At 37.2% G+C, this 11,551-nt stretch overlaps 1 pseudogene; it reads left to right on the top strand.

The window, feature by feature from the left end:
* The window catches only part of LOC102500183 (small vasohibin-binding protein pseudogene), a 9,755-nt pseudogene extending 4,491 nt beyond the window's left edge, over positions 1 to 5,264 (top strand).
* Positions 5,265 to 11,551: the final 6,287 nt, after the last annotated feature.

Below are 11,551 nucleotides of genomic sequence, written 5' to 3'. Positions count from 1 at the left end.
AAGTTCAGCTGGTAATTTCAAGAAAAGCAGTTTTGAATTGGTAAGGAAATTTCCTTAAAACTTAAAGCCTGGAAACAGGCTAGTATCTTGTTCAAATAGTAGGTTCATGAACCTATTGACAGCTCAAGACAGGACAAAAACTCTTAAAATTGGACAACAAAGCCTAGGAGAAAAGCAGCAATATTTTAGTCAAAAGTCACAGAATGCTATTTCACCAGTTCAGTCTCATTTACTTAATCTATCTTTTGTTGTGGTTTGATCATTCCAATTGAATTCTGGGATATAATATTCAACTCCAGACTTGTCCCTATGATTAAGTTGGCCATTTTCTTAGTTTTTGAACTCTTATTTCTGTGTCACTACATTTAATTTTCCTAACATAGCACTCCCTTGAGAATTTCTTGGAGATCTGGTCTGGTGCTGGTAAATTCTTGCAGGTTTTGTTTATCTGAAAATGTTCTTGTCTTTTCTTCCTATATGAAGGACAAACTTGCTGGGTAGAGTATTCTTGGTTGTAATTGCTTTCCCCTAACACTTTGAATATATTTTCTGATTCTTTCCATGCTCTCATTGTTTCCGACAAGAGGTCTGCTGTCAGTCTGATGAAATATCCTTTGTAGGTAACTTGCTGTTTCTCTCTTGCCAATGTTAGTATCTTGTCTTTGTCTGTGGTTTTGGTTAGTCTGGCTATAAGGCATCTTGGAGAAGATCTTCTTGGGTTGATTCTATTTGGGGTCCTTTGTATTTCTTGGGATTGGATCTTTAAGTGCCTCTCTAGGTTTGGAAAGTTTTCTTGCAGGATTTCATGGAATAGATTTTCAATGCCCTTATGAACCTTTTCACCTTCTGGAATGCCAATTATCTGGATGTTTGGACATTTGATGGTGTCTAGTATTTCTCGTGTATTATTCTCAAATTTTTGGGCACTTTTCTCAGTTTTCGTGGTGGAGTTCTCTAGGCCAACAATTTACTCTTCTACATCTGAGATTCTATTTTCTGTATGATCTAGTCTGCTTTTAATACTTTCAAGAGAAATTTTAATTCCTGTATTATAGTCTTTATCTTTAACAATTCCATTTGATTCTTTGGTAAAGTGTCTAATTCCTCTTTCAGATCTTGTAAGAATTTCCTCACCTCCCAGCACTCATCAGCTCCTTTCTCCATTCTCTTCTGCAGTTCATTGTCTCTCTTCTCTTCTGTCTCTGTTAGCTTCGCCATTATTAATGTTCTAAATTCTTTATCAGACATATCCATGATTTCTGTTGAACTGTCTGTGGATGAAGAGGAGTCATTCTTTTCCCTTGGGGGAGAGGTATTTTCTTGCTTTCCCATATTTCTTGTGGTCCTGCGGAGATTTCTAGTCATCTGATGGAAAAGTGTGTTTCTTCCTAAACTTGAAGTTCAATCTGAGCATCCAGGAGCATGCAGAAAAGGAAACAGAGAGAGAGAAACAACAACAGCAACAAAAATGACCAAGAAACAGAGAAAAAGACAAGGAAAAACAAACAAACAAAAAAAAAACAAAAACAAAACAAAAACGAAACAAAGAACAACAACAAAAATAAATTTTTTTTTTTAAGCAAAAATTAGAAAACCTAGTTCTCAGTAGCCATGAAGGAGTCTTCTATGGCCTGTTCCCTTGCCTTTCCTGGGTAGTGAGGTGAAGAGGCCAAACAAAAAAAAAACAAAAACAAAACAAAAACGAAACAAAGAACAACAACAAAAATAAATTTTTTTTTTTAAGCAAAAATTAGAAAACCTAGTTCTCAGTAGCCATGAAGGAGTCTTCTATGGCCTGTTCCCTTGCCTTTCCTGGGTAGTGAGGTGAAGAGGCAATTATTAACAAGATAAAGGGAAAGGAGGGCCTGAGGGTCCAGAAACTGCTTAACTTTAAAAAAAATTTATAAAGGAAAAATTACCAAAAAAATGAGAAGACAGAGACAGAGACAGAGGTTTTTTTAGACAGAGACAGAGGTAGAGAGAGACAAAGACAGATACAGAGACAAGAGGCTGCAGTCTTCTTCCTACCACATGAGTTTGAGGGCTGAAGGCTGAATTATCAGTGGAAAATTTTCATTTCTCCTAGTCTCCTGAAATCACTAGTTCTCAGTAGCCATGAAGGGGTCTTCTGGAGAGATAATGTTTTTTCTCACCCCCACATGGAACCTTTTCAAAGACTGACCAAATGATAGGACACAAAACAATCCTATACAGGTTCAAAGGCATAGAAACTATATACAGCATCTTCTCTGACCATGATGGAATTAAACTTGATGTTAACTTTTTAAAAAAAAATCTTCAAAAATACACAATTACATGGAAACTAATAACCTACTCCTGAATGACTTCACAACTACTGAAGAAATTAAGACTAAAATCAAAAGATTCATGGAAGTCAATGACATTGAGAAGACGAGTTTCCATAATCTTTGGGGCAATGCAAAACATTCATAAGAGGGAAATTCATAGCAATTAGTTCACATAAGACAAAGACTGAAAGAAGGCAAGTGGACCATCTAACATCATGCCTCAAAGAACTGAAAAAGCAACAGCAAAAAAAAAAAAAAGAAAAAAAAATCCAAAAACTCCAGGAGAAAAGAAATAATAAAGATCTGAGCAGAAATAAATGAAATAGAAAATAAACGAACTATACAGAAAATAAATGAAAGTGGAAGTTGGTTCTTTGAAAAGATAAACAAAATCAGTACATTACTAGCTAGACTAATTAAGAAGAGAGAAAGGAACCAGGCAAATCAAATTTGCAATGAATCAGGCAATATAACAACTGACATAATAGAAACACAAAGCATCATTAGAGGTTACTATGAACAACTATACAATAATAAACAAGAAAATCTGGATGAGATAAACAAATTCCTGGACACATAATCTATCAAGATTGAATCAGGAGGATGTAGAAAGTGTGAGTAGGTCCATAACGATTCAGGAGATTGAATCATTAATGAATAACAACCCAACAAAGAAAAGTCCTGGTCCTAATGGCTTCACCTCTGAATTCTATAAAACTTTTAAAGAAGAGTTAACCCCCATTCTGCTCAAGTTATTTCTAAAGATCCAAAAGGGTGGAATGCTCCCAAATTCATTCTATGAAATCTCCATTACCCTTACCCTTAAAACAGACAAGGACAGGACAAGGAAGGAAAACTGTAGACCAATATCTATGATGAACATAGATGCAAAAATCCTCAATAAAATACTAGCTAATGGTGCCCAACAATATATAAAAAAGATTATACATCATGACCAGGTAGACTTTATTCCATGGATGCAAGGATACAAAGTAAACATACAGAAATCTATAGCATCTCTATATACAAACAGCAAACAGACTGAGATAGAACTGAAAAATGTAATTCCATTTACAGTAATCACAAAAAGTGTAAGATATCTAGGAATAAATCTAACCAAAGAAGTTAAAGACCTCTACAAGGAAAACTATGAGAAGCTAAAAAAAAGAAACTAAAAATGACACAAAAAATAGGACATCTATATTCCTGGACTGGAAGAAATATATAATTGAAATAGCAATTCTACCCAAATTAATCTACATATTTAATGTAATCCCAATCAAAGTGCCAGAGACATTCTTCACAGATCTAGAAAAGACAATCATAAAATTTGTCTGGAATCTTAAAATACCTCTTATTAAAGCAATCCTGCACAAGAGGAGTGGAGTGAGTGGTATCTCACTTTCTGACCTGAAAATATACTACAAAGCTGTTATAGTCAAAACAGCATGATATTGGCACAAAAATAGACAGGTAGACCAAGGGAACAGAGTAGAAATAGAGTAGAACAGACCTGAGAAATAAACTCCCAAACATACAGCCTACTGATTTTTGACAAAGGTACCTACCAGTCAATCCAGTGGGAAAAGGAAAACCTCTTTAGTAAATAGTACTGGAAAAATTGGGTATCCACCTACAGAAAGATGAATCTGAACCCCTCCCTCTCCCTATTGACAAGAATCAACTCAAAGTGAATCAAAGATCTAAACCTAAGACCTAAAACTATAAAATTACTACTGAAAAACACTGGGGACACTGGGGAAACTCTGAGAGACATTGGGGCAGGAAAAGACTCTTTAAATAAGACCCCCCCCAAAGAACAGTCAATAATTTCAAAGATAGACAAGTGGGATTACACCAGATTAAGAAGTTTCTGCACTTCCAAGGACACAGTAATCAATGTGAATCAACAGTCTTCAAAATGGGATAATATTTTGGTAAACTATGTGTCAGGTAAGGGACTGATACACAGGGAACTCAAGCAACTGTTCCCCAAAAATGATGATCAACCCTATTAAAAGATGGAAGAATGAGTTGAAAAAACCTCTCTTTAAGGAATACATACCAATAGCCAAAAGGCATATGAAAAAATGCTCAACATCCTCATTATAAGGGAGATGCAGATCAAAACCACAATGAGATATCACCTAACCCTAGTCAGAATGACTAAGATTAAAAAAAAAAAAAAAAGATAAGTGCTGACAGGGTGGGGAACTCTCTTACACTGCTGGTGGGAATATAAATTGGTCCAGCCACTGTGGAGAGCAATATGGAGATTCCTCAAAGATCTATAAATAGAACTACCATATGATCCAGCAATCTGACTCCTTGTTATCTACTCAAAGGACAGAAGAATCTTTAGTTGGAAAAGTGCTTGGACATCGATGTTTATCGCAGCATTATTTACAATGAAAAAAGACATGGACGAGGGGCGGCGGTCGCGAAGAGGCAGGGCTTCTCCTGCTCTGGGCCTGTCTGCGACGCAGTGGAGGCCGTTGCCGGAGCCCCGAGGCTGGATGAGAAGTGACTAAGAAGTGCTCGGAAGCCAACCATAGATCCACCTGCCTGTAAAGAGAAACCCAAAGTTAAAGAACCTGTGAGCAGAGTTGAGAAAGCTAAGCAGAAATCAGCCCAGCAGGAGCTGAAGCAAAGACAAAGAGCAGAGATCTACGCCCTCAACAGAGTCATGACGGAGCTGGAGCAACAGCAGTTCGATGAGTTCTGCAAACAGATGCAGCCCCCTGGAGAGTGAGCCACTCAGACATGGAGCCCAGCAGCCCGCGCCTGAGCTGCTTACCAACCCCAAGAGATGGCCCACTGGGAGCCTTCCAGAACTAGACAAGACGTTTGTGGATGAATCCGAGCTTACTTCCTCTGTGTAACTTCCACTTCACTGGTCCCTCTGCAGTGGCCCAGTGCTTGCTGAAGAGACTTGTTTTCTTCTTTTAAAATGGTTTTTTTCACTTTAATACTTTTTCTATTGTTTGAGAAAATTCATTGTTTCTTGTGAAACTGTGTATCTTCTCCCAAAATGCAAATAAAATACTAAGAAAAAAAAAAAAAGACATGGAATCAACCCAAATGCCCATGAACAGATGAATGGTGAAAAAGTGTGGCACATGTATTCTATGGAATACTACTTAGCCATAAAAACACAAGACCCTGACTTTTGACAGAAAGTGGATGAATATGGAAGATTTACTGCTGAATGAAGCAAGTCAGGCAATGAAGGAGAGACATAGCATGTCTACAATTAGTATCTGACTTTGCACTCTGTAGCTGAAACTAAATGACTAGAGGATATAGAAACATAGAAAATGGTTATAAATACCAGATACAGTGTGGGAAGAGGGTGAGTGAAGGAGGAGAATCTGAGGAAGGACGTTAAGAAGAAAAGTAGAGAGGCAGGGCATTTATGGGACAAAGAAATGGGTTATTATCTGTTGAAGATAAGTGTATAGTATTCTCAACTGGATTGGTGAGAAATGTCTACATGTTGGAATAATCACTTTGCAAGCTAAGTCAAGTTAAATACATGAAAGAGCGAATTTTAGTTCTTGATAGGTTTATGAAAGAAAATAATACAGAAAGAGATGGGAAGATCATGCAGTCTGATCATGAAATTTCATTTTGGAAAGAGTTGGTGGAGAATCCTCAGAGAGAAGATGAGTTTTGAAGTAAAGATCTGAAGAAAGTGAGGTGGAGAGCTACCTGGGTGGTAAAAAACTTGTTCCCAACAAAGCACTGTAGGACCACAGTTCTGAGATATGGACAGTATAATCAAGACACGGGCAAGGTACCACGTTAACAGGGATGGAAAAGATGAGTAGAAGAAGATGAGGTCAGAGACTGAACTGTGGAGAGGACTCAGGGACAGATCAGGAAGGCCCTTGAGAGAATTTCCTCAGGAAAACCAGGGGAGGTTTTGAATAATGCAGCGGCAAGGTTTACTCTTCAGCCAGAACTACTCTGACAAACTGAGACCGGGGGAGCAGGTAAGAGCGGAGGCACTTTCTTTCACTTTATGTTATTAATACCAAAATTTATTTCTTTTAAATTGTTTATCAATTAACCACTCTTTGTGATTATAGTTTTTCTTAAGACTTTTGTCTTGTAACAACTACCATAGGCTAAAAATGATTTATGTGTCATCCTCAGAATATCACATTATTCTGCATTTGTCTAAATATATTCTTTTTATTTTATTTTATTATTTTTGTAGTTATTATTATTGTTATTATTATTATTGTTACATTCAATTGCTATACATCATTTAGATTGCAAAGAGACTTTATCCAGCATGATACACACCTCACTCCAGCCCAGTTGAGAATACTATACACATCCTCATCAGCAGATGAGAAACCATATCTGTGTCCCATAAATGTCTTACCTCTCTATTTTTTCCCCAAATTTCCTTTCCTATGCTCTTCTCCACCCACACTCTCCTTCCACTTTGTCTCTAGTGTCCATAAAATTTTCAGTGTTTTTATGTCCTCCAGACTTTCAGTCTCTATCGTGGAGAGCGAACAGTCAGTATATGTTTAATGGAGACAAACAATGTCTCTCTTTCATAGCCTGACCTGCTTCACTCAGCAACAAATCTTCCATATTTGTCCACTTTCTATCCAATTCCAGGGTCCTATTATTCTTTATGGCTGAATAGTATTCCATGGAGTATATGTGCCACACTTTTTCAATCCATTCATCTGTTTGTGGACATTTGGGTTGGTTCCATGTCTTAGCAATCATAAATAATGCTGCAATAAATATAGTTGTGCAAGTGATTTTATAACTGAGCATTCCTCAAAGACCTTCAAATAGAACTACCATATAATCCAGCAAGTCCACTCCTGGGTATCTACTAAAAAGCAAACAAAGAAACAAACAAAAAAACCAAAAAAACAGGAGACTGCTCAGTCCAGGACTTGAACTGTGATCAGCCATGTGGGAGGCTAGTGCCTTAACTACTACACTGCCTGCTGGCCCAATCAAGTTTGTTCTGAAAGCTCTCCATTGAACTTTTCAGTTCAGTCATTACATTCTTTTAGAATTGCTATATGCTTTTTTCCCTCATGTTTTCTCTTCCTTTTATTTTCATTTTGTTCACATATTGTTTTCCTGATTTCATTTAGTTATCTGTCTTCTGTTGTGGCTCACAAGCTTCTTTAAACTTATTTTGAAATTTTTGTTAGGTGGTTCACAGATGTGCATTTTGTTCTTTTAAAAATTATTAATTTAATTTAATTTATCATTATTATTATTATTTTAAAAATTCAGAGAGAGAATGTAAGCCATCAGGTCTGGGATTTAAACCTCATTTGGCCATGTGGGAGTTCAGTGCCCCAATCACAATACCACCTGCTGGCCCCAATGTACATTTCTTTTTTGTGTGTGTGAGAGACTTTTGCTATAGGGAATGTGTGTTCACGAGAGAGATAGAAAGCAAGAACTCACCTCCCCAGTGGAAATGGCCATGCTGCAATCCCTTCTGCAGTCTCCTCCTGGGCTTTTGGGTATGGATGCACATGTGCCCGGTGTGAGTTTTAAGCTGCCAGGTCAGGGACTGGAGCAGCAGTTGACTACATGGGAGTCCAGTGACATAATCATTACGTCATCTTCTGGTCCCCCAATGTACATTTCTTTAAAGTAAGTTACTGCAAATTCTTCATGATCTTTTTAGTTTTGCATTGCTGTATACACATTTGAAGAAGCAGTCATCTTTCCCAGTTTTTACAGGCTGTTTTCAGAAGTGAAAACTCTTCACCAACAGTCAAACAGGCCAACTAGTGGGCAGGTAGATAGCCCTGGTGGTGAGAGTCATGCTGACTATTGAGATCTGTGCATTGGATTTTGACAGACTTCACCCCATGTTTTGTTCTTAGGTAGCCCCACGTGATCTAGACATGCTAATTCTCTTGGGTTTTTTGGGTGAGGTGAGAGAGAGGTGGGTCTCTCAGGTAGTGTCTCAAAAAACTGAAGAAGATGGACACTGTTTCTTCTTTTTTCCCCTATAAAAGACCTTACAGGCTAAGAGGGCATCTCTTGATACTGCATCATGCTGGCCTAGGAAAGGAGAATGTGCCTACAAAGAAACTGTTCTGTTTACCCTTTTTTTTTTTCCTCCAGTGGGGTACTGTCACCTCATACTCATATTCCAGAATTCTCACTAAGGAGCTTTTGTCCCTAAATGGCTATCAAATTGGTGGGTCTGTAGGGGCAAGAGGGCTGGGACCTCCAATTCCATCATCTTTCTGACAACACTCACTCAGAAAAGTCTTTTAAACAAATGGTGCTGGAACAACTGGATATTCATATGGAAAAAAATGAACCTTGATCCTTAGCTCACAGCACATAAAATTTTTACTTGAGTTGAATCAGTGACTCAAACCTAAAAACTAAAATTACAGTATTTTAGATATAAAACATAAGAGAATATAGCTCCAGCTTTAGGTTAGGCAAATATTCTAGGAGAGAGGGAAAACAATCACTCATAAATGAAATCCAATGGATTATTTGAAATTAATCTCAATTAAAATGTTAAGCTTATAAAGCACTTCATTAAGAACATGTGAAAAGGAAATGAATTCCATAGTTTGGAAGGAAATTTTTGTGATATATGTGTCTGACATGTACTTATATCCAGAATATATACAAATTAACAATACAGTCAGATAGTCAACAAAATAAAAGATTTGTACAAATTCATCTGATGAAGATTATAAGAAAGAGAATGTCATGACAAGCACATACTTTCTACAAATGACTCACTTCAAATTCAAAGACAGAAATGAGTTGAAAGTACAAAGAGACTTATGCAAGCAACACACATGCAAGTTAACTCGTCTGGATATATTACCACTAGACAAAATACTTTAAGAAAAAGTTATTACCAGAGACAAAGATGGACATTTCAAAATGATAAAAGAGTCCATTCATTAGGAAAGTGTAATGATACAACAATTGTAAACTATGATATTAACAACTGCAAGTTACAAAAGTATATGAAGCAGAAAATTTAAGATTTAAAGGAGAAATAGACAAATTAACAATAATAGTTGGAAACTTCAATAACATTTCAAAAAAGTGACTATAACATGTAGGAAGAAGATCAATAAGAGACCTGAATAGTGCTATGTAAACTAAGTAGAGCCAATAGACAGCCATAGAAAATGTTGCTCAAATATAAACAGAATTAGGGACCAGCAGTTAGCGTAATGGCTACGTCACTGGACTCCCACGTAGTTGACCGCGGTTCGTGTCTCAGACCCAGTGGCTTAAACTCACACCGGGCGCGTGTGTGTGTGTGCCCAAGATCCTGAGAGGAGAATGGAGGAGAAGGGATTGTGGCATGGCCATCACCCTGAGGGGGGCGACTTCTCACTTTCTTTCTCTCTGCTTCTCTCTCCAACAAGTGCACTCAGCCTATGTCAAAAACCAAAGAAAATGAAACAAAAAAACAATGGTCCAAAAAAGAATCAGAAGGGAAATTAGAAAATACTTTGACTGGATTGAAAAAATGTGGCATATATTCACTATGGCGTACTACTCAGCCATAAAGTACAAGACCCCGTCATTTGATACTTAGTAGATGAATTTGGAAGATTTGATTCTGAGTGAAATAAGCCAGACTATGAAAGACAAACATTGTGCATCCATGCTCAATATATAGCAAATTTCTTAGACCATACAATGGAGGTTGAAAAGAGAAGCACTTATTTCTGACTTGCTTTCCAGTATTTCATACATCAGAGGTTTTAATAGTACAGCTACAGGAAGGATGTAGATGTACAGTGAACAGCACACAGTTTGTGGTAACTTAGGGTAGGTTTTAGTGCTATCTGGTCAAGGAACACGTGTCCTTGCCATGTGTCCTAAAGTAATGTGAAGAAACTACTCCAGAGAGGAGTGAAGGGATATACTGAGACTTTGTTCACTGATCTTTCTGAGGGCAGTTTTAGCAGACCTCTACCTTCTAGACAGCTATTTTCTTTCTCATGGTATTTAAGAATGTATGGTATTGTTAGGAGGATCTATATATTTATATTAAAATCTACACTGATATCTCTATCTTTATCTGCATTGTTTTCTCCATCTCTACCATCACTCTCTCTTTGTCTATCTTTTTATCTATCTGTAACAAAATAGAATTAAAATGGAAGAAATTAGTCCTCCTTTTTATGGTCAACTAATTGTCCACAAGGGGCTAAGACAATTCAATGAACAGGGAAAGTCCTTTAAAAAATGATGCCCAGAAAACTGCATACCTACATGCAAGATAATGAATTAGGACTCTCATCTTACATGATGTAAAAAAATAACTCAAAAGGATGATCGGGTAAGAAAAAGGAGTGAAAAATTCTTTATAGAAAACTCTGGCAAAGAATTCTGTGCAAGAAGACTGAAGTAGGTGGCATTTCACTTCCAGACCCCAAAATATAGTACAAAGCTGTGATAATCAAAACAGTGTGGTATTGGCACAAAAACAAACATGAGGGACCAATGGAACAGAGTAGAGATCTTAGAAATAAACTCCAAAACATACAACAAACTGATCTTTGACAAAGGATACCAATCAATCCAGTGGAAAAAGGAAAACCTCTTTAGTAAATGGTGCTGGAAAAATTGAGTACCTACCTGCAGAAAGATGAATCTGAACCCCTACCTGTCACCATTAACAAAATTCAACTCAAAATGGATCAAAGATTTAAACCTAAGACCACAAACTATAAAATTACTGCTAGAAAACACTGGGGAAACTCTGGGAGACATTGGGGTAGGCAAAGACTTCTTAAGCAAAACCCCCAAAGCACAGGCAATAATTCCCAAAATAGACAGGTAGGGATACATCACATTGAGACGTTTCTGCACAGCAAAGGCACAATAATTAGTGTGAATCGACATCCTTTGGAATGGGAGAGATTTTTTGTTAACTGTGCCTTGGATAAGGGAATGATAACCAGAATATACTGAGAACTCAAGCAAGTGGTTTACCTGGGAGAAAATAATTAACCCAATTAAACAATGGAGAAATGAACTGAATAAACAACTCTCTAAGGAAGACAAACAGCCAAAAAGCATATGAAAAATGCTCAACATCCATCATCATAAGAGAGATGCAGATCAAAACCACAATGAGATACCACTTAACCCCAGTCAGAATGGTGAAGATTTAAAAAATAATAATAAAGCTAAGTGCTGAAGGGGATATGGTGAAAGGGGAACACTCCTACATTGTTGGC

Source organism: Tupaia chinensis, unplaced genomic scaffold (genome assembly GCF_000334495.1).
Source record: "Tupaia chinensis unplaced genomic scaffold, TupChi_1.0 Scaffold146386_1, whole genome shotgun sequence".
NCBI classification, from domain to species: Eukaryota; Metazoa; Chordata; class Mammalia; order Scandentia; family Tupaiidae; genus Tupaia; species Tupaia belangeri.
The sequence above is the reverse complement of the archived record's forward strand: the minus strand, read 5'-3'. Positions and strand labels throughout refer to the sequence as shown.